Here is a 25,196-nt window from a genome sequence, read left to right on the forward strand (position 1 = left end):
TTGATCTTGTGGAAGCCAGTTAAGTAACTTGGTTCTATAGCTGAGGAACCTGAAACCCAGAGAAGTTATCTGAATTTAAATTAGCACATATATGTAAAAGACCCTAGGAAAACATCCATCACACAACAGTTGAATGTCAGCTGTATCTGAAGCAGACAGTGGCACTAATTGAAAACTTAGCATTTTGGCATCGGCAGTGATACCATAACACGAAAACCCAACAGCTAGAAGGCAGATTGAAAGAAAATCATCTCTTCCATTTCTAAAAAGGTAGGCTAGCCTAGACACAAGAAAATTCGCCTTAATACCTGGATATAATTGCAGATAGGCTACAGAAATACCACTTAAATTCATTCAAATTTTTTTTTACCAAGTCCGGATGGAACATTCAAAAAAATTTTAACAAACTCCTCCAACATGCCAAACACCATGCTAGGTATCAAGGGTACAGCAATGAATAAGGCAGACACAATCTCTGTCTTCACAGAGATTAGTCCAACAGGGAAACAGACAATTAACAAAACAATGACAAGTAAGATAGGTGCTTTGATGGAAATAAAAACGTAGAGTCCAGGGACCTAAACCAGACTAGGGTGTTGGTGTTGGGGAGTTATGTGTGGCTCTTAAGAGTTAATGACACACCCTTCAGAGCTCAGCTAAAGAGCAGGAGCTAGTGAAGCAAAGGTACAGGGGAAGGGTTTGGCAGAGTGTTTCAAGGAGCCCACTCCTTTGACTAGGGAGAGTGACAAGGTACCTTGGAGGCCAGTCAGCCTAAATCTTGTATTATGCATGAAACGGCAACAGGGTTGATAACAGAAGAAAGTGCTTGGTTAGGAAGGTGCTTTTAGAATGACAGAATTACCATGATGGAGTCATAATTATTTTGCTTTCTTTTCAAGGTAAAGTTCTCCCCTTTTCATTCTGTAAGCAGGCAGTGGAACACAATGGTTAAGAGTTCAGGCTCTAAAGCCTGTCAGAATGTGCCTGGATTCACATTCTGACTCTGACACTCACTGGCTCTAAGACCACAGACATATTTCTTCTCTGGCTTCAGTTTACTCATCTGTAAAATGCTTCTAATATTAATATTTCCCTCACTGGGTTGTTGTGAGGATTAAATTAGGTAATATATCAAAAGGTGTTTAGAAGAGTGCCAGCATAAAGCAAGCATTTTTTTTTTTTTTCCTTTTTCCTGAGACAGTGTCTCACTCTGTCGCCAGACTGGAGTGCAGTGATACGATCTCGGCTCAGTGCAACCTCCGCCTCCTGGGTTGAAGACAGCCTCCTGCCTCAGCCTCCCAAGTAACTGGGACCGCAAGCACGTGCCACCACGCCTGGCTAATTTTTGTATTTTCCGTAGAGACGGGGTTTCACCATGTTAGCCAAGCTGGTCTCGAACTCTTGATCTGGCAGCCTCAGCCTCCCAAAGTGCTGGGATTACAGGTTTGCGCCACTGTGCCCAGCCAATAAATCTTTGCTTCTTACTGCTACTGGTTTTAGTTGCCAGACACTGGACTTTTTGCAATTTCTAAGATAATAAGAGGCCACCTGACTTTGTTTACATGGCATTGCTTTCAGTTGCAGAAAAGATGGAATATGCAGCAGCACTAGTATCCTACCACTTGGCCCTTGAAATGCTAATTACAAGCTACCAGAATCTGGCTCATCAGTTCTCCAGTTCTGACTCTGTGACATGGGAAGACCAGAAAGCTTCAAAGAAGTCTACGCCTCTTTCAGGTTACAAGGAACCCAGACAGAAATGGCAGAGTGTAGCCACGTAGAAATCGGGCACCACAAGAAGATGTTAACATGGAGCCACCATGATTCAGGCTGTAATACAGAAGCTCAATATTTATAGATGCACCTACAGGTGATCAGTCTAAGAAAGACCTGCTTATGCTAATCCAGGAGATTACATCCAAAATTTCAATTGTATTCATTCAACAAATATTTGAGTGCCAGCTGTGTACCAGGCACTCTTCTAGATGTTAAGGATATAGTAGTGAAAAAAAAAAAAAGGGAAAAAAGTCCCTGCCCTAGAGGGGGCAGACAATAAACACAATAAATAAGTTAATATATAGCGCAGAGAAAGTGGTATGTGCAATGGAGAAAAATAAGTAGTAAAGGAAAACAGCGAGAGCAAAAGAGCAAAGAGGTGAGTTGTTCGGTGATCAATTTCTACCACAGTAGTAAAGAAAGGCCTCACAGAAACGGGGGCATTTTAGCAAAGACCTGAGGAGTCGAGGAAGACATGGGTATCTGGAAGAAGCATTCAGGGCAGAGACAACAGCAAGGGCAAAGTCTCTTAGGAGAGTGTGTTCAAAGTGTTTGAGAAACAGCAAGGAGGCCGCCAATGTGACTGAACAGAGAATGGAGGGGAATAACAGCAGGAAGTAAGACCAGAGAGGTAAGGGTGGTATACAGGGACTAATAGTAAAAATATTTGTTTTTACTCCGAGTGAGATAGGAAGCTTGTAGAAAGTTGTAAACAGTCTTAATATGGTCTGCTCTATATTGTTAAAGGTATCATTCTGGCTGCTGTGTTGAGAATAGAATGAATGTTAAGGATAACTAATACAAAATTCTAGTCAATGATGGCAGTAGTTTGGACCAAGCTGCTATCAGTGGAGTTGGGGAGAGTGGTCATATATTTTGAAGAGACAGCAACAAGCTTTGATGACAAACTGAATGTGGGATATAAAAGAGTTGCTGAGTTGGCCTCAGCAATCAAATGATGGAGTTGCCACTAACTGAGATAAAGAAGGTTGTAGGTAGAGAAAGCTTTTGAGGGGAAGGGGTATGCTGAGCTTTGTTTTGGATATGATCAAATGAAGAGGTCTATTAAACGTACAAGTAAAGATAATGAGATACTTGGAATACAAGTTTGGATTTAAGACTTGGGAGTTGTGAGCATATTTATATTTAAAGACATAAGATTGAATGAGACCACTATAAGAAAGGGGGTAGGAACAGAAGAAAAACATTCCAAGGCAGAGGCCTGGGACACTCCAATATTAAGAGGTCACTGAGCAAGAGTTTGAGAACAGTGACCAATAGTGTAGGACTAAAACCAGGAGACCGAAGTGTCCTATAAACGAAGTGGAGAAAGTGTTACAGGGAGGAGGGAGTAATCAACTATGCCAAATGCTGATAGGTCAAGGATGGAGACAGAGAACCGGCTATTGGATTAACTAACAAAGTAACAAAGTAATTGGAGAGTAATTTCAGTGGAATGCTGGGGGCAAGAGGTAGTTGAAATAGTTTTAATAGAAAACAGGAGAAAAGGAATTGGGGCAGTGAATATAGAACTCTTTTAAGGATTTTACGGTAAAGGAGAACAAAAAAATGGGACAGTAGCTGGAAGGGGAAGTAAAGCCAAAACTTTTTTTGTTTTGTTTTTCTGGTTTTTTAGATCAATTTTAAAACACAATATATTAATTTGCATGGGGGAAATGTAACTGGTAAACAGACCAGAAATAGTTGTGAAGAGATTAGTGCTTTCTTTTCTATCAGGAAAGTCAAATGAAAATCACAGCTGGGTGTGGTAGGCTCATGCCTGTAATCATAGCACTTTGGGAGGCTGAGCTGGGAGGACTGCTTAAGCCCAGGAGTTTGAGACCAGCCTGAGCAACACAGGGAGACTCCATCTCTACAAAAAATAAATTTAAAAACATTAGCTGGACATGATGGTGTGTGCCTGTCATCTCAGCTACTCAGGAGGCTGAGGTGGGAGGATTACTTGAGCCAGAATATAGAGGCTGCAGTAAGCCATGATTGCACCAGTGCACTCCAGCCTGAGCAACACAGTGAGATCTTGTCTCAAAAATAATAAACAAATAAGTAATAAATAATAAAATAAAACCACAAGATTACTTAGTGAGCATTGACAACAGCTCCCTTCACATTGATTTCACATTGATTTCAACTGTGAAGAGTCTCAGCATCCCCAACTTCTCAGCTGGGTAAGAATTTCTGAGTAGATCTGATGCTTGAATCAGCAGGGTGGTGTACACTCCCTTAACCAGTGCTGGAGAAACTGTTACCATTCATTCACTCTTTCATTCAACAGACACTACTGAGCACCTACTATTACATGACAGTTACTAGGATACAAGTTCAACAAAACACAATTTTGCCTTTGAGAGTTCATGGTTCATTAAAGAGTATGTGTAAGTACACATGAAATGAATAAGTAGAGTTATAAGAGTTGAGGCGGGTACATGTATATAAAAGAGACAAAAACAAATTAAGTGGTTAACTATTCAGTAATGGGGACATTTGGGTTATTCATATTTTTTTAGCCATCATAAATAGAGGGATACTGAGGATTTCAATTAATTCCTCACCCAGAAGTATTTATTTATTGATATCTATTATATTAAGACTGTAAGACATCTTAGCAAATAAATAAGAAACCCATAATGTATCTCCCTCCTCGCCTTAACTGAAATAATCATCAAGAAAATAAATCTGAACAGTGTAAAACCACCTGAGACTGAAGACAGGCAAGTTATAAATTCATTCAACAAGTATGTATATATATCGAGCACATATTACGTCAGGACACGATTCCAAATGTTTGAGATACATCAGTGAGCAAAAACAAAAATACTGCTTTTTAGAACTTGTATTTTAGCAGGGGAAACAGTCAACAATAACATAAAAAGTAGTAAAATAGATTGTATGTTTGAAGGTAATAGGTCCCACAGAAAAAAAGGATTAACAGGGTAAGGGGATTTCAGAAAACTGGGATGTGTAGGGGGGTGGCTGAGGTGAGGGTCGACTTGCAAGTTTAAGTAGTGTGGTTAAGGTCTCAGTGAGGTGACATTTTGGCAATGATTTGAAGGAGGCAAGGAAGATAGCTCTCTGCATATTTGGAAAAAGCATTCTAAGCATGGGAAAAACCCTAGGGTGCCAAGGAAGAAGTGTGGCTGGTGCTCAGCAAGGAAATAAGTAGGGAAACTTCTTAAGTTATTGCAGTAATCCAGGCAAGAGCTGAAGTTATTAGGCTCACTTGTAATGGTAGTACGTAGTCAGTTTGGGGATAAATTAATATTTTAAAGGTATAGTCAACAAAATTTCCTGATAAATGTGGAAAAAGGAAGTCACTAATATCATGCCAAGGTTTTCTGGTTTTTTGTTTGTTTGTTTGTTTTTGAGATGGAATTTCGCTCTTGTTGCCCAGGCTGGAGTGCAAGGGTGCGATCTTGGCTCACCACAACCTCCACCTCCCAGGTTCAAGCGATTCTCCCACCTGAGCCTCCCAAGTAGCTGGGATTACAGGCATGCGCCAAAAAAAACGTATTTGACACAAGGATGATACAAAATTAGGCCCGGCTAATTCTGTATTTTTAGTAGAGATGAGGTTTCTCCATGTTTGTCAGGCTGGTCTCGAACTCCTGAACTCAGGTGATCCACCTGCCTCGACCTCCCAAAGTGCTGGGATTACAGGCATGAGCCACTGCGCCCAGCCCATGCCAAGATTTTTAACCTTGGCCATTAAGATGCAAAGGGCTGCAGGTGCAGATGTGAGGGAGACAATTAGGTCCATTTGGACACACTAAGTTTGAGATGTCTAGTAGACATCTGTAGCACCTCAGATAATCTTGGCCTCGCTTGGCTGTGGGGCCACTGGCCAATCAACCTCAGCCAGAAACCACCTGGCAGCGTTTTGCCTCCTGGTCAGGTCATACATCACATGAGTGTCTGCTTAGTGCCCCCATAAAATTAAAGTAAGTGTGTTTGGCCAGGGGAGCAGGAAGAGACAGTAATGTTAGCAACCCTTTGACTGAATCTTGACTTCCTGCCCCCATTCACTCCTTTTCCCTGCACTCATTTTCTTGGAATTGTACTCCCTAATAAAATAACAGCACAAAGCCTTTTGCCTCAGGCTATGCTATCTGGGAGAACAGAGGCTAAGACAACATCCAAGTGGAAATACGAACACAGAGTATTTTAAGTGAGTATGGAGTTTGGGGAAGTGATTTGGGGAAAGGATATAATTTTGAGAGTTGTCAACATAGACATAGTACTTACGATCACGAGAGTGCATGACGGCACAAAAGAGTGAGCAAAAAGACAAATGTCAGAAAGTAGAGAGGCTGAAAATGTTAGAACATTTGAGAGGAAAGACAATCTGTTTTGTTCATAATTTCCCCAGTCTCTAGAAGAATGCCTGGCACAAAGTAGGTGCTCCACAGATATTTTTAGAATAAATGAAATAGGTCACCATGGTCTTGGGGTTAGGCAGGAAAGCAAATCACAGGAGGTGATGAACTAGGCTAGGCAGGGTTCATGGAACTTGAGTTCACAATGAGGGTGAAAATTATATTCGACAGCAGAAACGGGCAAAAAATAACAGGAAGTTGTGATTACAGAAAAGCTCTCAAATACCACTTTCTCTTTGAAGCCTTTTATAATCATCTTATGGGACCTTCCCCCATTCTGGACCTCTTTCAAGATACTTTTCTTATACTCTATCAAGTTACATCCATGTGCACTCCTCCTTCATCTCCCTGATATTGACCACATTTTGCAATTGGAAAACTGAGTCAAAAATGGGGGGTTGCCTGTAGTCCCAGCTACTCAGGAGGCTGAGGACAAGAGAGTCACTTGAGCCCAGGAGTGCGGGGCTGTCACGTGTGATGACCACTCCTGTGTACAGCCACTGCACTTCAGTCTGAGCAACACAGTGAGAGCCTGATCCTGAAAAAAATGTATTTTAAAATGGAGGTGGCTTCCAAATCCCAGAGACAAAACTTGGACGCTGAAAGTAGAAATGTCAGAAAGTAGTGAGGTTGAAAATGCTAGAGTATATCCGAAGAGAGAATACTCAAGAGAGAAAAGTCAAAGTAGAGAGATTGAAAATTTGGAGTATACCCCAAAATGTTAGTAGTAAAATAACTTGCATTGGAATGAACGGATGATTGAATAAATGAATGAACAAAGTTAGGTGGGAACGGAGGCCATTAGAGCAGAAGTCAAGAAGAATACATGTTTTAATAATTGTTTGAGGCCCACTGGTCTGAGAGTAAGGGCCCAAGTGAATAGGGGAAGCTAGCCTCCAGTTAGAAGACACCTAGAAAGTTAGCAAAATAATCAATGATAATAAGGGTCTAAATGAAGGTCAGTGTATACAAAAAGGAAGAATGAATATGAGGACATTTTAAAATAAAAACTCACCATATTTGCTGGGTGATAATTATGCGTTATGAGTAAATAATTCCAAAGTTTTGATATCATGTATAGGGCCACAGTAAGAAGAGCAGGTAGATTAACTCAATTTTTTTTTTTTTGAGACGGACTCTCACTCTGTCGCCCAGGCTGGAGTGCAGTGGCTGGATCTCAGCTCACTGCAAGCTCCGCCTCCCGGGTTTATGCCATTCTCCTGCCTCAGCCTCCTGAGTAGCTGGAACTACAGGCGCCCACCACCACGCCCAGCTAGTTTTTTTTGTATTTTCTTAGTAGAGATGGGGTTTCACCATGTTAGCCAGGATGGTCTTGATCTCCTGACCTCGTGATCCGCCCGTCTCGGCCTTCCAAAGTGCTGGGATTACAGGCTTGAGCCACCGCGCCCGGCCGATGAACTCAATTTTGAAAACATATTTGACACAAGGATGATATCCAAATAAAAGCTAGTAATAGGCAACATTTTTCCTAACATTGTTCCAAGTACAAACATTGTTCCAAGTATACTTCACAGGTATTGTCATGTAATCATTACAATAACACTATGAGGTAAGTGCTATTATCATCTTTGTTTTACAAATAGGAAAACGGAGGCACAAGAGTGAACAATTTGCCCAAAGTCATTAGCTAATAAGTGGCTGAGCCAGTGCAATGAATTCACCCCCACCCCCATCTCCTGCAAATTCTTCACCCTCAATGTGATGGTATTAGGAGATGAGGCCTTTGGGAGGTAAACCCCGTGCGAATGGGACTAGTGCCTTATAAAAGGAACCCAAGAGCTCTTGCTCTCTTTCTGCCCTGTGAGATAAAGAGAAAAAACAGCCATCTACAACCCTGAGGAGGGCCTTCACCAGAACCTGACCATGTTGGCAGCCTGATTTCAGACATCCAGCCTCCAGAGCTATGAGAAATAAATTTTTGTTGCTTATAAGCCACCAAGTCTACATGGTACTTTATTACGGAAACCTGAACTCACTGAGAGCCAGGATTTGAACTCAAATGTTGAGAAACTTTGCCCGGGACCACTCACAAATTCACTATTTATTCGATAAATATTTAACAAGTACCACTATATTCTAGATATTGTGTTGTTGCTAGGGAGAGGAAAAGCTGGTAGTGAACAAGAGATGTGGTCCCTACCTGCACAATTACATGGACACTAAACAAATAATGAGAAGTAGGAATTGGAAAAGAAAGTGATAAATTACAGTTAGGTAGGAGGAAAGGGTGAGAGAAAATTCCAGGGGAAGGGAAGGGCATGCGTAAATACCCTGAAGTGAGAGCCTACAGTAGGGAATAAAAAGAGGAGAGCCTGGAAAAAATTAAAATACTATGCAAGGAGTGCAGGCAGCTAGGGGGACAGATGGAAAGGCTGGAGAGAAAGACAAGTTCAGATAATGGAGCTTAGACAATGTGTGGTAAGCAAAGGGAGGCCACTGGAGGAATTTAAGCAGGTCAATGATCAGATTTATATTTAAAAAATTACTCTGGCAGCAGTATGGCAAATGTATTGGAATGAGGCAAGAGCAGTTTTGGAGGACCTGAATGGGTTATTGTGGGACTTCAAGCAAGAGACCACAGTGGTTTAGACTAAAATGGGAATGAAAAAATGGTCATGGGAACAGAGAGGTCACAAATCCAATTTTCCAGAGAACAGACAGATGTAGGTGATTCTGCTGTGTGTTGGAGGTGTGCTAGGTTTCTTGCATGAACTGAGTAAATGTGAAGATACCCTTTACTGAACCAGGGACTATGGGAGGAGCATTTCGAAGGAATTATGATACACAGGCTGAGTTTGAAATGCCCTAAGCCATCCAAATGAAAAGTGTACCAAAGGCAGTATGTTGGAACTATGAATATAGGGTTCCAGAGCAAGACCTAGGCTTGGGTTATGGATTGAAGAGTCTTTGACATAAGGTATTTGATGCTACTGGGAGAGCATAAGACCACCTAGGAAAGTGTATGGGGAGACTCAGTAAGAAGGCCAGGGTTCAGCTCAGCATGATTCCAATGTGTAAGAGGTAGATCAAGAAGGAGAAGCTGGTTGTTAAAGAGCAAACTCAGGTAGAGAGGAAACCTGTGACATAAGACCAGAGGGAAAAAGGTATTTGGAAAAGAGTGTGGTCAATCGTGTCAAATACTGGGACGAGGGCTTGTAAAATGAGGACTGAAAATGATCCGCTGCATTTACAGACATGAAGCTTGTCTGTGGACAATTCAGAACCACTTCAGGTGAGCAGTGGGGACACTGGAGAGGGCTGGGAGGTGGGATGTGAGAGACTGTCCAGGGGTAAGAGACAGCTGGAGTTGTTGCAGAGCAATTTAGGGAGAAGAGAAATCTTTTTAAAGAATTGAGAGACTTAAGCATGTTTAAATACTAATAAGAAAGAGCCAGTAGAAAAGGAAACGTTGAGAGTAACAGAAGAGGGACTCCTTAAGGGCAAAGCCTATGAGAAAATAGTAGGGTACCTGGAGTACCAGGAAGGACAGTTCTTTACAAGAGAAGTGAGTCATGGGCGGAGTCCAGATTTGAACACTCTCTGCTTCCTAAAGACACGTCTCCTTTAAAGGACAGAAAAATAATGATTAAGACTTGAGGCCAGGCGCGCTGGCTTACGCGTGTAACCACACCACTTTAGGAGGCCGAGGCGGGTGGATCACCTGAGGTCAGGAGTTCCAGACCAGCCTGGCCAACATGGTGAAACCCCATCTCTACTAAAAACACAAAGATCAGCCAAGTGTGGTGGCAGGTGCCTGTAATCCCAGCTACTTGGGAGGCTGAGGCAGGAGAATCTCCTGAACCCGGGAGGCAGAAGCTGCAGTGAGCCGAGATCGTGCCACTGCACTCCAGCCTGGGCGACAAGACATAGACTCCGTCTCCAAAAAAATAAAAAAAAAAAAAAAAAAAAAAAAAAAAAAAGACTTGAAATCCCAGGGAGAGGGGCGCAGAGTTCACTATCAAGGACAATGGGGACCTAGTGGTGTGGTCCTGGGCGACTTCTGAGAGAGCAGTTCAGTAGTTTCCAGCCACGGAAGTCCCCCTGCTGGGTTTAGGGTGCAGTGGGTGCGAATCCCTGCTGCAGAAAACAGACTGAAGAAAGAAAGCCACACAGGATGTTGTCCGGAGAAAGGCGGGCAGGTGGGATGGGGCATATTTCCAGCGGTCCCGGCAGGTTGTGGCTCGGAGACCTCCGAGGGCCGTCGACGTCAGCCACGGCCGGGGCAGAGCCCCGGAAGGTGCCACAGTATCGGGGCCAAAGTCCCTCAGAAAAGCATGCTCCGCCGGCGGCCGCCAGGTTTCTCTGCGGAGTCTCAGAAAGGAAAACCCATTCCCACGGGGGTCAAACGACGTCCCCGGGTCCCAGGCCCCGAGACGTTGGCAGAGGCGCAGCAGACCTTCCTCCCCAACCCGTACGGCTCCCGCAGTCCCCCGTCTCCCGGCGGCGTCGGAAAGTTCCCGGGGCTCGCGGCGGTCAAGAGCAGAGCCGGGGCAGCCGCAGCCGCCTTCTTAGCCCGCCGCTCACCGCCACAGAGGCAGACCTGCGTGGGGGTTTCCACCAAGTCGCCGACACCCGTCGGGAATTCCCCCACTGGGCCACACACAAACCCCGCTTCCTCCTTCAAATTTCCGCCGCCAGTTTTATCGATCCGAACGCCGCGCTGGGGTTTAGACAACTCCTCCCGGCGCCGGGCTCAGCCCGCCTTCGCTTTCCCTCTCCCGGCGGAACCCGTCCGCCTCGGGCGAAGAAACCCGAAGGCTTTCGGCAAGTTCCGTCCCCAGCGCGGGGGCGGGGCCGTTCGAGCTGCTCCGGGCCGAGCTCGGCTGTTTCCGTGCGCGGCCGCTGCGCACTCGGCACTGGGCGGCGCTGGCTGGCTCCCTGGCTGCGGCTCCTCAGTCGGCGGCGGCTGCTGCTGCCTGTGGCCCGGGCGGCTGGGAGAAGCGGAGTGTTGGTGAGTGACGCGGCGGAGGTGTAGTTTGACGCGGTGTGTTACGTGGGGGAGAGAATAAAACTCCAGCGAGATCCGGGCCGTGAACGAAAGCAGTGACGGAGGAGCTTGTACCACCGGTAAGAGGAGCAGGAGGAGGAGGCAGGAGCCAGAGAGAGCCGGGGGGACGGAGGGGGGACGGGGAGGCGCCGGACACCCGCGCTTGGGGCCTTCCCCTAGCAGGAGGGGCCGCGGTAAAGATGGAGCCTCCGCCCGAGCCCCACAACATCGCCGCCGCTCGCAGCGAACAAAGAATAATGGCGGCGGACTGGAGCCAGCGGCGGCCGGGGCGGCAGCGACTCTGCCTGCAGCCAGCGGCGGCGCTCATGGCGGGGGGCGGCGGGCAGCGGGCGGGGTGGGAGCCGGCGGCCGGGGGTGTGTGCGGGCGGCCGGCCGCGGCGAGCTGGCGCCCGCGTTCCCGCCGCCGCCGCCGGGCCGGGCGCGGAGCCGGGAGCCCGGAGCCGCCCCGGGGGAGGCCGCCCGCTCGGCCCGGCGCTGCCCCCCGCGCCGCTCGCTCGTCCGGCCCCCGCCGCCCGCCTCGCCCCCGGCCCGACCCGGCCCGGCCTCCGGGGCAGCCGCCGCCTAGGTGCCGGTGGGGGGTGGAGGAGGAAGAAGGCGACAGTTGAGGGCAGAGGAGGTGAAGGTGCCTGCTGCCTTCCCGGTGGCCTCGGTGTCTGCCATGCCCGCTTCGCAAGGGGAAGAGCTGCAACGTCTGACCTACTCTTCTCTCCACTCTGTGCAATAAAGTTCGAAACCCAAGGTTTTCTCTCGTGCTGTATTTTATTCATGCCCTTTCCCCCCCGCTCCCACACCATTGAGGAAATGCTGCTTTCTGCCCTGTGCTGCTTAGTTGAGAGATGAGAGCTTGTGTTTTGGGGGGAAATTTTTTGCTCCTTCACCCCCTTGCTTTTTTTTTTTTTTTTTAAAGTCAGTAGTCATGGAAATGCATGCTTTTTGGGAGAAAGAGGGTGCTAAGAAAAATATTTATAATAACTTTTTAAACTGTTGGGATCTTATAAAAGGGAAGCTGGCGTTTGAAAACAGTTTCGGTTTTAACCCTTTTCAATAAGGTAATAATTACTCGAGGTCTATCATTCTGAAACACTTCGTTGAAACGAATTATCAGCCGATGTACTCTTGTTTTACATCATTTCGCGGGGTGCAACCTTGCCAACCACTTTTGGGTTATCTGGATCTCCCCTCACCTCTGTCCCACTTCCCCTACCATATTTCCCACGAATTTCTTTGTGAACTTTAATGAGAGATTGATTTAATACTACTTCTAAAAATAGACTTTAAAGTATCCATTATTTCTCTCTTGTGCAGTAGGTAACCCCCGTCTTGAGATTGACAATTTAAGCCACAAGCTGTATTTTTTCTTCGCCTGTTGGGAAAAGAGGACAGCAGAAAAGTCATTGACACATTAAAAATTAAAAGAATTTTTAAAGGACATGCGGTATGACCTATTTAAGTTTGTAATATCATCTCAAGTTATAATTCTAACCTTAGCTGGCGTCTGCCTTCTGAAGGTTTAGTAGAAGATACTTTTGATTGCTGCCTATTGAAATATTTTACATTTATGGCTCATTTCCTGATTTAAAAGTAAAGCCCCGAACAGTTGTTTTAGGTGGTGCAAAAGACGAACAAGTTTGTTTTAAAAATACTTGTCTGTCACTGTATGATTGCATTGTGATCGATACGTACAAGCCTTCTGGTTAGAAACAAATACTGATTGGCACCAGAAGCACTGACTTATTTTTCTGTATCCTAGTCACTTTTCCAAAACGTGCCTTGCTGTATTGCTTCTCTTTAAAAGACCACATTAGCAATTTGTCATTTACAAGAAACTTAAGAAGATACGGTAAAGGGAGGTTTTCTATAGATTGGGAAAATGATTTTATTTTCAAACACTGAAAAAATTATAATATTGATAATGATAAGTTACCATTTTTCCTTTATGATGTTCCACAAGCCACCATCAGTTGAGTAGGTTTTTGTTTGTTTGTTTGTTTGTTTGTTTGTTTGTTTAAGAATATAAGTCGGGTGCGGTGGCTAGGGCCTGTAATCCCAGCATGTTGTGGGGCTGAGGAGGGCAGATCACTTGAGGTCAGGAGTGCGAGACCAGCCTGGCCAACATGATGAAACCCCATCTCTACTAAAAATACAAAAATTAACCAGGTGTGGTGGTGTGCACCTGTAATCCCAACTACTCGGGAGGCTCAGGTTGCAGTGAATTGAGATCGTGCCACTGCACTCCAGCCTGGGCAACAGAGCAAGACTCCGTCTCAAAAACAAAACAAAAAAAAGAATATACAACTCTCTTTTTGTGAGATTTTTAAAAAATTGTTTGCTGATGGCCGGATGCAGTGGCTCACGCCTGTAATCCCGACACTTTGGGAGGCCGAGGCAGGCGGATCACAAGGTCAAGAGATCGATACCATCCTGGCCAACATGGTGAAACCCCGTCTCTACTGAAAATACAAAAATTAGCTGAGTGTCGTGGCGTGTGCCTGTAATCCCAGCTACTAGGGTAGCTGAGGAGGCGGAGATTGCAGTGAGCCAAGATTGCTCCACTGCCCTCCAGCCAGGCCACAGCGAGACTCCATCTCAAAAAAAAAAAAAAATTGTTTACTGATATGTTCTTTCTTCAGTCTTGCCCAAGAGATACTTTAAATTGTATTTTTAATTTTAATTTTTATTTATTTTTTTGAGATGGAGTTTCGCCCTTGTTGCCCAGGCTAGAGTGCAGTGGGGTGGTCTCAGCTCACTGCGAGCTCCGCCTCCCGGGTTTAAGAGATTCTCTGGCCCCAGCCTCCTGAGTAGCTGGGATTACAGGCGCAGGACACCACGCCCGGCTAATTTTTGTGTTAGTGGAGACGGGGTTTCACCATGTTGGCCAGACTGGTCTCGAACTCCTGACTTTGTGATCCGCCTGCCTCGGCCTCCCAAAGTGCTGGGATTACAGGTGTGAGCCACCTTGCCCAGCATATTTTATTATTTATACATTCATAATTTGTGATTCTTAGCAATTCCAGGTGGAACTTCAAACTTTTATATTCATTAATATTGTGAACATTCACCTGGAACATGTGACTAAATTGTACTTCTCCACTCTTCCAGCCATCGGTAAAAATTACAGCTGGATCCACTTGAATCTTTTTTTTTTTCCCATGAACACCTGCATTTAGAAAGCTAATAAATTATTTGACAGAATTTGCTTGAAGAATGTTAAAAGAACCCTTCTTTGGGAATTTAAAACTTAAGTGTTACCTGTTTTGCATGAATTCCCCCCCCCCCCCCCCCCCATAAAGAGCCTGAAGAAACTTAGAAACCTGATCCATAAAAATGGCACCTTTCTTTTTCTACTGTCTGAAACTCATATGCCTGATTAGGTCTCATTATTAGAAGTTTTGGTTTCTTCATAGAGAAGTATCTTTATTTCTCTCTCATTCTAGGACATTTGGTTTTGTTGTTTGGGTACAGTAAGGTTATGGGGTTATAGTAAAACCAAGTATGTGTCGTCTTCACCTGTTTTTAAATTCTTTCTCCTTTTTATAACGGTAGGGAAAATTATTTATTTTTAACCTAATGCTTACAGTATATTACCTAAATTTATAATTTCATTTATTCCATAAATAGCTTATCAGATATGTTACATAAACTTGTTTACAGCCAGCTCGTGACATAGTTTTGCAAATATCTTGATATATGGTGTAACTTTGATGGCTTCTTTATTGAATAGAGCTCAAATCTAAATTTAAGAGTGTAGTAAGATGTCAAGATAGAAAAATGCAGAAATTTTCTTTTTCTTACCCATGTGTGAACTCATCTCTACTGCAATATCACTTGAGACAACAGTTTATGGTAATTCAGATATTTATTTAGCACTCACTGTGACAGAGAATGTAGTTGAAAGAGCATGAGGTTTGAAATCACAGGCCTACGTCTGAACGCAAGCATTGCCACTACTCTCCTATACCTACTCTAAAGGAATTTTGTGTCCTAAAGGAAGTTTCTTAATCTTTCTCAGCCTCAGTTTCCTTATATGTAAAATTAGAATACTACTACTTATTTCATAAGATTGTGAGATAAACATAAAGTACCTTAGGGCTACAACTAATGATAGCTAATCCCTTAAGCTTTGTTTTAACTTCCTACCTGTGGGCCCTTAGGCAAGTTATCTTAACTTCTGGATACCTCACTTTCCTTTCTGATCAATGTAGAACAACTACCTCAGAATTGTGGGGGTTAACTATAAAGTAATACATACTAAGTTCCAGGCGTTGTACAAGTGTCAAGTGCTCAAGTGTTGACAAGGTTTTTTTCTTTTAATTTTTTTTGAGACAGTGTCTCGCTCTGTTGCCCAGGCTGGTGTGCAGTGACACAATCTCAGCTCATGGCAACCTCTGCTTCCTGGATTCAAGTGATTCTTCTTTCTCAGCCTCCCTAGTAGCTGGAACTACAGGCATGCACCACCATGCCCAGCTAATTTTTGTATTTTTATTAGAGACAGGGTTTCACCATGTTGGTCAGGCTGGTCTTGAATGCCTAGGATTATAGGTGTGAGCCACCACGCCCAGCCGGCCTGTTACTTTTTAAATTATTTATTATTACTATATGTAATACAGTGGATCAGAAGCTACAACAAATCCAGAGATGAATTACATTGTCTTATCTGACAGGATACTGTTGGGGACACAGTGACTAAGACAAATTATCTGTCAAAAGAAAGTAGTCAAAGGAAAAAGGAATCACCTTTGGTGAAGTGAGGAGTATATTTTTTATATTTCCAATTTGGTTTTTTGAATAAGTAAATCATTCAGATGATCTGTAATTCAAAACATATATAATACAGCAAAATGCCCTACATTCTCTTGCCCTATTACCTAAGTGTTAGCAATTTTTTATTTGTCCTTTAAGAGGTGTTTTATGCAAACACGAGCAAATATGTATGTCCTGTCTCCCCCTTTTTGTACAAATGGTAGCATACTTTGTATACACTCTCCTATATCATGCTTTCCTCCCACCACTCAACATGCCTTAAACTTAGCAATTTTGTATCAGCACATAAAGAGCTTCTTCATTTTTTAACATACAATTTGAGGCATTTTATTATGTAAGTAGACTTTATTAACCAGTTAGTGAGCTGGTTTTATTTTTAGGTCTTATATGACCTTTTAAACTAAGGGAAACTGCCATCTTGTCTTTATTTCTTTAAATGAAAAACTTTTTATTTGAATGAAAAATAGTTTGTGACAGGAAATTGTTATTTAAAGGTCCTCATTTCCTGTTTAGCTCCAGTTTTTAAAAGTTTTAGTAAAATGATCAAAATGTACATGAGGAGGCAAGCAAGCCAGGTTAAGAGTTAACTCACGAGGTGAATTACAGTTCTAAACAGACTACTTCTTTCAATTATTATTTTGAACAAAAAGGTTTTTGTAGCTTTCTATCTTAATGAGAAAGAACATTTCATGTAGTCCAGTGTTTTTTGGGTTTTTTTTAACAGACAGCTCATGGGATATTATTACCCAGTAAGGCTGATTACTATATTAGATTTCTCCCTGCATTCATTTATTTTTTACATGCTTGTTAACTTACCTTGATGATTTTCTAGTATTTCTTAATGTAATTATGAGTTTTATATTTTGTACCTAAATTTTAAAATAGTGAGATTCACCTATATGATTGCTGAGATGATAAACTCTACTGCATAAATGGTTTTTTTTCCCCCTGTGTAAACCTTTGGTCAACCAGTTGGACCAAGTAATACGTATTTCAGCCAAAGCACAAAATAAGTTTTACTACCTTTTTTTTTCTCTCTCTAGGTTTTTGAAACAGTGTTAAGCTATAGTACTTTTTTTTTTTTGAAGCAAAGTTTGGCTCTATCACCCAGGCTGGAGTGCAGTGGTGCACACTTGGCTCACTGCAACCTCTGTTTCCTGGCTCAAGCTGTCCTCCCACCTCAGCTTCCTGAGTGGGTGGGACGACAGGCGCACACCACCAGGCCCGGCTAATTTTTTTGTGTTTTTTGTACAGACAGGGTTTTGCCCTATTGCCCAGGCTGGTCTCGAACTCATGAGCTCAAGCGATCTGCCTGCCTCAGCCTCCCAAAGAGTTGGAATTACAAGTGTGAGCCACCGTGTCTGAATGCTGTAGTACATTTTAAATATACGTGCTGTTTGTATTTATCTTTAAAATGTATACACTATGACTTTTTAAAGTTGATTAAACTCAAAAAGTGATTAATAATTAGCAGCAAGGACACAAATCTCTTTGCAAAAAGCGTCATTAAGTAAAGCTGTCATGGGCCAGGCATGGTGGCTCACGCCTGTAATCCCAGCACTTTGGGAGGCTGAGGCAAATGGATCACCTGAGGTCAGGAGTTCAAGACCAGCCTGGCCAACATGGTCAAACCCTGTCTCTACTAAAAATACAAAAAGTAGTCGGACATGGGGGCAGGTACCTGCAATCCCAGCTACTCAGGAGGCTGAGGCAGGAGAATCACTTGAACCTGGAACGCAGAGGTTGCAGTGAGCTGAGATTGCACCACTGCACCCCAGGCTGGGGGACAAAAGTGAAACTCCGTCTTTAAAAAAAAAAAACTGTCATGGTATATTTCGTTTTTTTGTATTCCCAAGGTGGTGTTTATGCATTGATCATATATGCCAAAGTTTTTAATGTAAGAATACTGTTTTGAGGTTTTACTAATATTTGATTTAAAATACTACTATGTGCTATTTGGCCAGGCGCAGTGGCTCACGTCTATAATCCCGGCACTTTGGGAGGTTGAGGCAGGTGGATCTCTTGAGGTCAGGAGTTTGACACCAGCCTGGCCAAGATGGTGAAACCCCATCTCTACTAAAAATACAAAAATTACCTGGACATAGTTGTATATGCCTGTAATCCCAGCTGCTTGGGAGGCTGAGGCAGGAGAATTGCTGGAGCCGTGGAAGCAGAGGTTGCAGTGAGCCAGTATCATGCCACTGAACTCCACTCTGGGTGACAGAGTAAGATGCTGTCTCATAAGTAAAATATTACTATGTGCTATTTGTACCTGCTAAATGATTAAAATGTTTGCAAAGTGCTTTTTGTTGTTGTTGAGACGGAGTCTTCCTCTGTTGCCAGGCTGGAGTGCAGTGGTACAATCTCAGCTCATTGCAACCTCTGCCTCCCGAGTTAAAGCGATTCCCCTGCCTCAGCCTCCCAAGTAGCTGGGATTACAGGCGCCCGCCACCATGCCGGGCTAATTTTTTGTGTTTTAGCAGACACAGGGTTTCACCATGTTGGCCAGGATGGTCTCGATCTCCTTGACCTCGTGATCCACCTGCCTCTGCCTCCCAAAGTGCTGGGATTACAGGCATGAGCCACCACACCCGGCCTACAAGAGTGCTTTTCTTTACATATTTGGGGATGGGGGTGGGGTAGATCATTGAAATGTGTAAAGGCAGAACATTTTTTATCTGGAACATATCTGTCTGTAGACTACCAGAGTTAAATGATTTCCCACAGTGTAGTGGAATCATCAGTGGATTGACTCTTGGGGTGGAGGCAAAGATCATTAAAGCAACAAACTGATCATGTGAACCTGCTTTTTTTCTTTGCCAATATGCTAGTTCAGTCATTATAGAAGAGCCAGATACTGGTCAGCTTGCTGAAGTTGTAAGTAGAAGGTGTGGTTTTATCACATCGGTAAATGTAGGTTTTTGAGACAAAACTTAAATAAGAATAGACATTAGTTTTTCTTCACATTCAGAATGTCTGACTCCACTCAATATATACGTACTCTTATCTACTAGGTTTTTTGTTGTTGTTTTTTGTTTTGCCGTCTCTCTCCTTTTAAGCTCTGCCAGACAAAGCCCTATGAAAATAGATTTTACAGGTTGAAAATCTTTTATCTGAAATTCTTGGGACCAGAAGTATTTCCAATTTGGGGTTTTTTTCAGATTTTAGAATATTTGCATATACATACATAATGAGCTATCTTGGGGATGGAACCCAAGTCTAAACATGAAATTTGTTTCATATACACATTATACACATAGGCTGAAGGTAATTTTATACAAAATTTTTAATAATTTTGTGCATGAAACACTTTTGACTGTGACCTGTTACATGAGGTCAGGTGTGGAATTTTGCATGGCATCATGTCAGTGCTTAAAAAGTGTCAGATTTTGGATATTTTACTAGGAATGCTTACCCCGTATTATATTTTGCCCAGATGTTTGCTTATTTGTCTTCTAGGCTACCAGAAAGAGGGTCGCTTAGAAAAACGTATTCTGGCATTTATTCCAACAGATAAGAAGGCAGTTTCTCCAGTGATGAATAATTATCTATAAGCCTGTAATCCCAGCACTTTAGGAGGTTTGAGGTGGGCGGATCACAAGGTTAGGAGATCGAGACCATCCTGGCTAACACGGTGAAACCCCGTCTCTACTAAAAATACAAAAAATTAGCTGGGCATGGTGGCGGGCGCCTGTAGTCCCAGCTACTCAGGAGGCTGAGGCAGGAGAATGGCGTGAACCCAGGAGGTGGAGCTTGCAATGAGCCAAGATCGTGCCACTGCACTCCAGCCTGGGCAACAGAGCGAGATTCTGTCTCAAAAAAACAACAACAAAAAAATTACCTATAATTTAATACATGCATTATACATCTCCAATGATGAAAAATTACTATGTATTAAAAAATTCTTGAAGCTAGATGCACAATCTCAACTTCTAAAAAAGAAAATAAACAATAGTACTCCTTGATGAACTAAGTGCCTAAGTTGCCTTTTCTTAGGGTTGAAATAAGGTGATAAAGGAGTTTACCGTGAGACTAGCTGCGTGAACAAAAATGAAAAACACCCTTTCAGTTTTCTCCCTCTCGAATGATTCTAGGATCTCTAAAAAATAATCTTAAAAGGGGCAAGGTTTTGAGAGAATGAGGTCTGAGGAATTGATGGTGAGTTTTTTCTGAAAGAAGAGAAGTGACATTTGATTAAAGAGTTAAATGGGAAGTTATTAATAAAATAGTTTAGGAGTAGAATGGATCTGAAAGTTGACATATACCAGTGATGATAGAATGTGTCTTTCCCCAAAGATTAGTGAATCTTCTCTGAAACGAAGACATTTCTTTCATCAGTTGTAAGTGAATTTCTAAGGATCTGGTTATCTGCTTGTAAGTTTTTGGTTGTAATTGTATGACAGTGTAGAAGTAACTAAAAATGTTTGTAATTCACCCAAGGTTAACCATTATTTTTGAGGGGTGTTATCCCTGTTGGTATAAGTAAGTAGTTGGCAGTAGGGGACGCAGAAATACCTTGTTTTTCACCACTGAAGTGAAAATTATATATTATTCGTACTTTTTTTTTTTGAGAGGAGTCTTGCTCTGTCTCCCAGTCTGGAATGCAGTGGTGTGATCTCGGCTCACTACAACCTCCGACTCCCGGGTTCCAGCGATTCTGCCACCCCAGCCTCCCAAGTAGCTGGAATTACAAGCACATGCCACCATACCCAGCTAGTGTGTGTGTGTGTGTTTTGTATTTTAGTAGAGATGGGATTTCACCATGTTGGCCAAGCTCGTCTCGAACTCCTGACCTCAAGTGATCTGCCCACCTCAGCCTCCCAAAGTGCTGGGATTACAGGAGTGAGCCACCGCATCCAGCCCTATTTGTATTCTTGAAAGGGAGTCATTTTCTTATAATAAGTATCAGTAGTAGCTCTATCGTTTACTGTGATCAGTAGTAGCACCTTGACTTTATGTATTGCCATTTATCAATCATTTATTCAGTGAAGATTTATTGACCATTGACTTTATTAGTTGGTGAAATAATCGCAAGAAAATTTAGTCAGTTAGGTATTTATAAAAATACCTAGGTATTAAATGAAGATTGTTCTAGTTGATATAAGCAATAAAGCCTGACTATACGGCTCCTACCCTCAAGAATCTTATGGTATAGTGGGGATGATGAAATAGTATAAGATAGAATGATTTGGCCGGGCGTGGTGGCTCACGCCTGTAATCCTAGCACTTTGGGAGGCCGAGATGGGTGGATCATGAGGTCAGGAGATCGAGACCATCCTGGCTAACACGGTAAACCCCGTCTCTACTAAAAAAAAAAACAAAAAACAAAAAACTAGCCGGGCGAGGTGACGGGTGCCTGTAGTCCCAGCTCCTCGGGAGGCTGAGGCAAGAGAATGGCGTGAACCCGGGAGGCGGAGCTTGCAGTGAGCCGAGATCCGGCCACTGCACTCCAGCCTGGGTGACAGAGGGAGACTGTCTCAAAAAAAAAAAAAAAAAAAAAAGAATGATTTATATGTGCCAGAATACATGACGTAATTTTTACTGTCTTGAAGAGCTGTGGAGTTCAGAAGAGAAGGGGTTTAGTGAGGAAAAGTTTTGTGGGAAAAGTAGAATTTACGTTGAATACTAAAGAACTTAGATAAGTACAGATAGAATGGAGTGTATTCTAGGTAGTGGAAAGGACAACAAAATGAAGATATGGACATATAATGAACTTGGACATACTCATAAATTGGTGAAGAAAGTATTAGATTATAGATCTACATTATGAGGAATGCTGAGTATGAGGCAGGGAGCTTTGAGTTTCACATAAGAGAAGATAAGGTATAAACAAAGGAATAAAATGATGAATTGGGCTGAAATGTAGATTTCCTGACTCCCAGTCCTTCTTGTTAGTGTAGATAGAGATATACGGTCATGCACTGTGTAAGAACGTTTTGGTGAATGACAGATTGCATATAAAACAGTGGTCCCGTGCTAATGTAAGCAAACCTATTAAGAACTTCTATAGGTATTCCAGAAGAAGGCTTTGTTGCCATCGGAGATGACAGCTCCATGCATGTGATTGCCCCTTGAAGACATTCCAGTGGGACAGGATGTGGAGGTGGAAGGCTGTGATATTGACAATCTTGACCCTGTGTAGGCCTAGGCTAATGTGTGTGTGAATGTCTTTTTAACAAAAAATTTTAAAAAGTGACCGGGGATGGTGGCTCACGCCTGTAATCCTAGCACTTTGGGAGACTGAGGCAGGTGGGTTGCTTGAGCCCAGGAGTTTCAACCAACCTGGGCAACATGGCGAAACCCCGTCTCTACAGAGAATACAAAAATTAATTAGCTGGGCTTGGTGGCGCATGCCTGTAATCCCTGCTACTCTCGAGGCTAAGGCAGGAGAACCCAGGAGGCAGAGGTTGCAGTGAGCTGACACTGTGCCACTGCACTCCAGCCTGGGTGACACAGTGAGACCCTGTGTCAAAAAAATAAAACAAAGTTGAACAAAAAAGTTAAAAAGTTAAAAAAAAAGTAGGAAAAAACATTAGATTCTTTTATTGCTTTACTTTATTAATAAACTTGCTTTTACTTAAAAACGCTGTAGAGAAAAAATACTTTTATACAGCTGTACAGTGTATCTGTGTTTTAAGCTATACGTTATTACAAAAAAGTCAAAAAGTTAACAAAAATTAAAAAGCATATGAAGGTACAGGAAGCTAAGGTTAATGTATTACTGATGAAAGAAAATTTTGTTTATATAAATTTACCGTAGCCTGGATGGGCACAGTGGCTCACGCCTGTAATCCCAGTACTTTGGGAGGCCAAGGCAGGTGGATCACCTGAGGTTAGGAGTTCGAGACCAGCCTGGCCAACATGGCGAAACCCTGTTCCTACTAAAAGTACAAAAATTAGCCAAGTGTGGTGGCAGCCTCCTGTAATCCCATCTACTCAGTAGGCTGGGACAGGAGAATAGCTTAAACCCAGAGGCAGAGGTTGCAGTGAGCCGAGATTGCGCCACTGCACTCCAGCCTGGGTGACAAGAGCAAGACTCCGTCTCAGAAAAAAAAAAAAGAATAGTATAGCCTAAGTATACAGTGCCTATGAAGTCTACAATAGTATACAGTAATGTTGTAGGCCTTCACATTCTCACACTGATTCACCCAGACCAACTTCTAGTCCTGCAGGCTCCATTTGTGATAAGCACCCTGTACAGGTGTACCATTTTTTATCTTTTATATTTTGTATCTTTTATTTTTACTGTACCTTTTCTGTGTTTGGATATGTTTCAATACCAAATACCATTGTGTTACATTTCCCCACAGTATTCATTGCAATAATATGCTGTATGGGTTTGTAGCCTATACCATGTAGCCTTGGTACATAGCAGACTATACCATCTAGGTTTTGTTTTTGCAACAAAATTAACTAATGATGCATTTCTCAGAACATACTACCATCAAGTGACACATGACTGTGTATGTATTACTGTTAAAAATTGGACATCATAGATACTTTTTTTTTTTTTTTTTTTTTTGAGAAACGGAGTCTTGCTCTGTCGCCCAGGCTGGAGTGCGGTGGCTGGATCTCAGCTCACTGCAAGCTCCGCCTCCCGGGTTCACGCCATTCTCCTGCCTCAGCCTCCCGAGTAGCTGGGACTACAGGCGCCCGCCACCTCGCCCAGCTAGTTTTTTGTATTTTTAGTAGAGACGGGGTTTCACCGGGTTAGCCAGGATGGTCTCGATCTCCTGACCTCGTGATCCGCCCGTCTCGGCCTCCCAAAGTGCTGGGATTACAGGCTTGAGCCACCGCGCCCGGCCCATAGATACTTTTTTAAATAGCTTTATTGAAATATAATTCACATACTATACAATACACCCATTTGGTGTGTACAATTCAGTGTTTTTCAGTATATTCACAAAGTTGTGCATCTATTACCACAATCAGTTTAGGACATTTTCATTACCCCTAAAAGAAACCTACACGTCTCTTAGCCATCACCTCTTAATCTCCCCATACCTGCAGCCCTAGGCAACCACTAATCTCCTTTCTGTCTCTATAGGTTTGCCTATTCTGGACATTGTGTATAAGTGGAATCATATAGCATACTGTCCATTGTGATGTTCTGCCTTTGTTTAGCATAATATTTTCAAGGTTTATTCATGTTGTATGTATCAGTATTCATTTTTATTGCCAAATAATAGTCCAGTTTATGGATATACAACATTTTATTTGTGAGTTCATGGACATTCTGACTTTTTGACTATTATGAGTAATGCTGCCATAAACATTCATTTATGTTGACTTGCTTTCATTTCTCTGAGTATATATTCAGGAATGGAATTTTATGGTAACTGTGTTTAACCATTTAAGGAACTGCCAGACTGTTTTCCAATCTACTGCACCACCAGCAGTGTATGAGGGTTTGAATTTTCCCCCATCCTCATTAACACTTGTTATTATCTGTTTTTTGGGGTTTTGGGTTTTTGTTTTTGTTTTGTTTTTTTAATTATAGCCATTCTGCTGAGTGCAAAGAGGTAGCTCAGTTTGGTTTTGATTTGTATTTCCCTCATGACTAATGATATGAGGCTTCTTTTCATGTGCTGATTTGGCCATTTGTATATCTTCTTTGGGAAAATTTCTGTTCAGATCTTTTGCACATTTTAAAATTGGGTTGGCTTTTTGTTGTAATAGTTGTTTATTATTCTGGATACAAGTCTCTTGTCAGATATATGATTTACAAAAATTTTCTCCTGTGGGTTGTCCTTACTTTCTTGATGGTGTCTCTTGAAGCACCAAAGGTTTTAATTTTTATGATTTCCAGTTCATCTAATTTTTCTTTTATTGTTTGTGTTTTGGTGTTATATTTTGTACATCATAAATTCTTGTTTAATTATTATAAACATTTAAAAAATATCTCTGTGATCTCTGTGAAACCCCAGGCAAACAAGATACCATTATTTAATGAAAAATAACTAAAGCTACTAATGTGTATTTAAAGTTACAATCCAGCTACCTCAGGCCTTCCCTTTATTCTGTGTCCATATCCTTCAGTTTGTAGTGACAGATGAAAGCAGCAAAGATGAAAATCGAGAAATAATTTTGAGTGAAACATTTTAATTTAAAGCACAGTTGTCCCTTGGTACCAATGGGGAATTGGTTCCAGGACCACCTTAGGCACCAAATCCACAGATGCTTGAGTCCCTTATATAAAGTGGCATAGTATTTGCATATAACCGACAATGTCCTCCCAT

The 25,196-nt window shown here is 42.6% G+C and overlaps 1 protein-coding gene and 1 long non-coding RNA gene across 5 annotated transcripts in view; one reads left to right on the forward strand and one right to left on the reverse strand.

Moving 5' to 3' along the window:
• Positions 1-10,975, reverse strand: part of LOC115893177 — a 38,236-nt gene extending 27,261 nt beyond the window's left edge. The window contains exons 1-2 of the long non-coding RNA XR_004053116.1: positions 10,729-10,975; positions 9,658-9,750 (exon numbers count right to left, since the gene is read on the reverse strand). This is a non-coding gene — a long non-coding RNA (uncharacterized LOC115893177). The remainder of the gene's footprint in view (positions 1-9,657; positions 9,751-10,728) is intronic.
• A 14-nt stretch (positions 10,976-10,989) lies between these two features.
• CREB1 (cAMP responsive element binding protein 1) overlaps positions 10,990-25,196 on the forward strand; it is a 70,851-nt gene continuing 56,644 nt past the window's right edge. For 2 of the 4 annotated variants that reach the window (XR_004053114.1, XR_004053115.1), the window contains exon 1: positions 10,990-11,255. The gene's annotated coding sequence lies outside the window, so the exon portion shown is untranslated. The remainder of the gene's footprint in view (positions 11,256-25,196) is intronic. The other 2 variants (XM_010386069.2, XM_010386068.2) reach the window with 1 other exon arrangement.

This window comes from Rhinopithecus roxellana, chromosome 14, assembly GCF_007565055.1.
Source record: "Rhinopithecus roxellana isolate Shanxi Qingling chromosome 14, ASM756505v1, whole genome shotgun sequence".
NCBI classification, from domain to species: Eukaryota; Metazoa; Chordata; class Mammalia; order Primates; family Cercopithecidae; genus Rhinopithecus; species Rhinopithecus roxellana.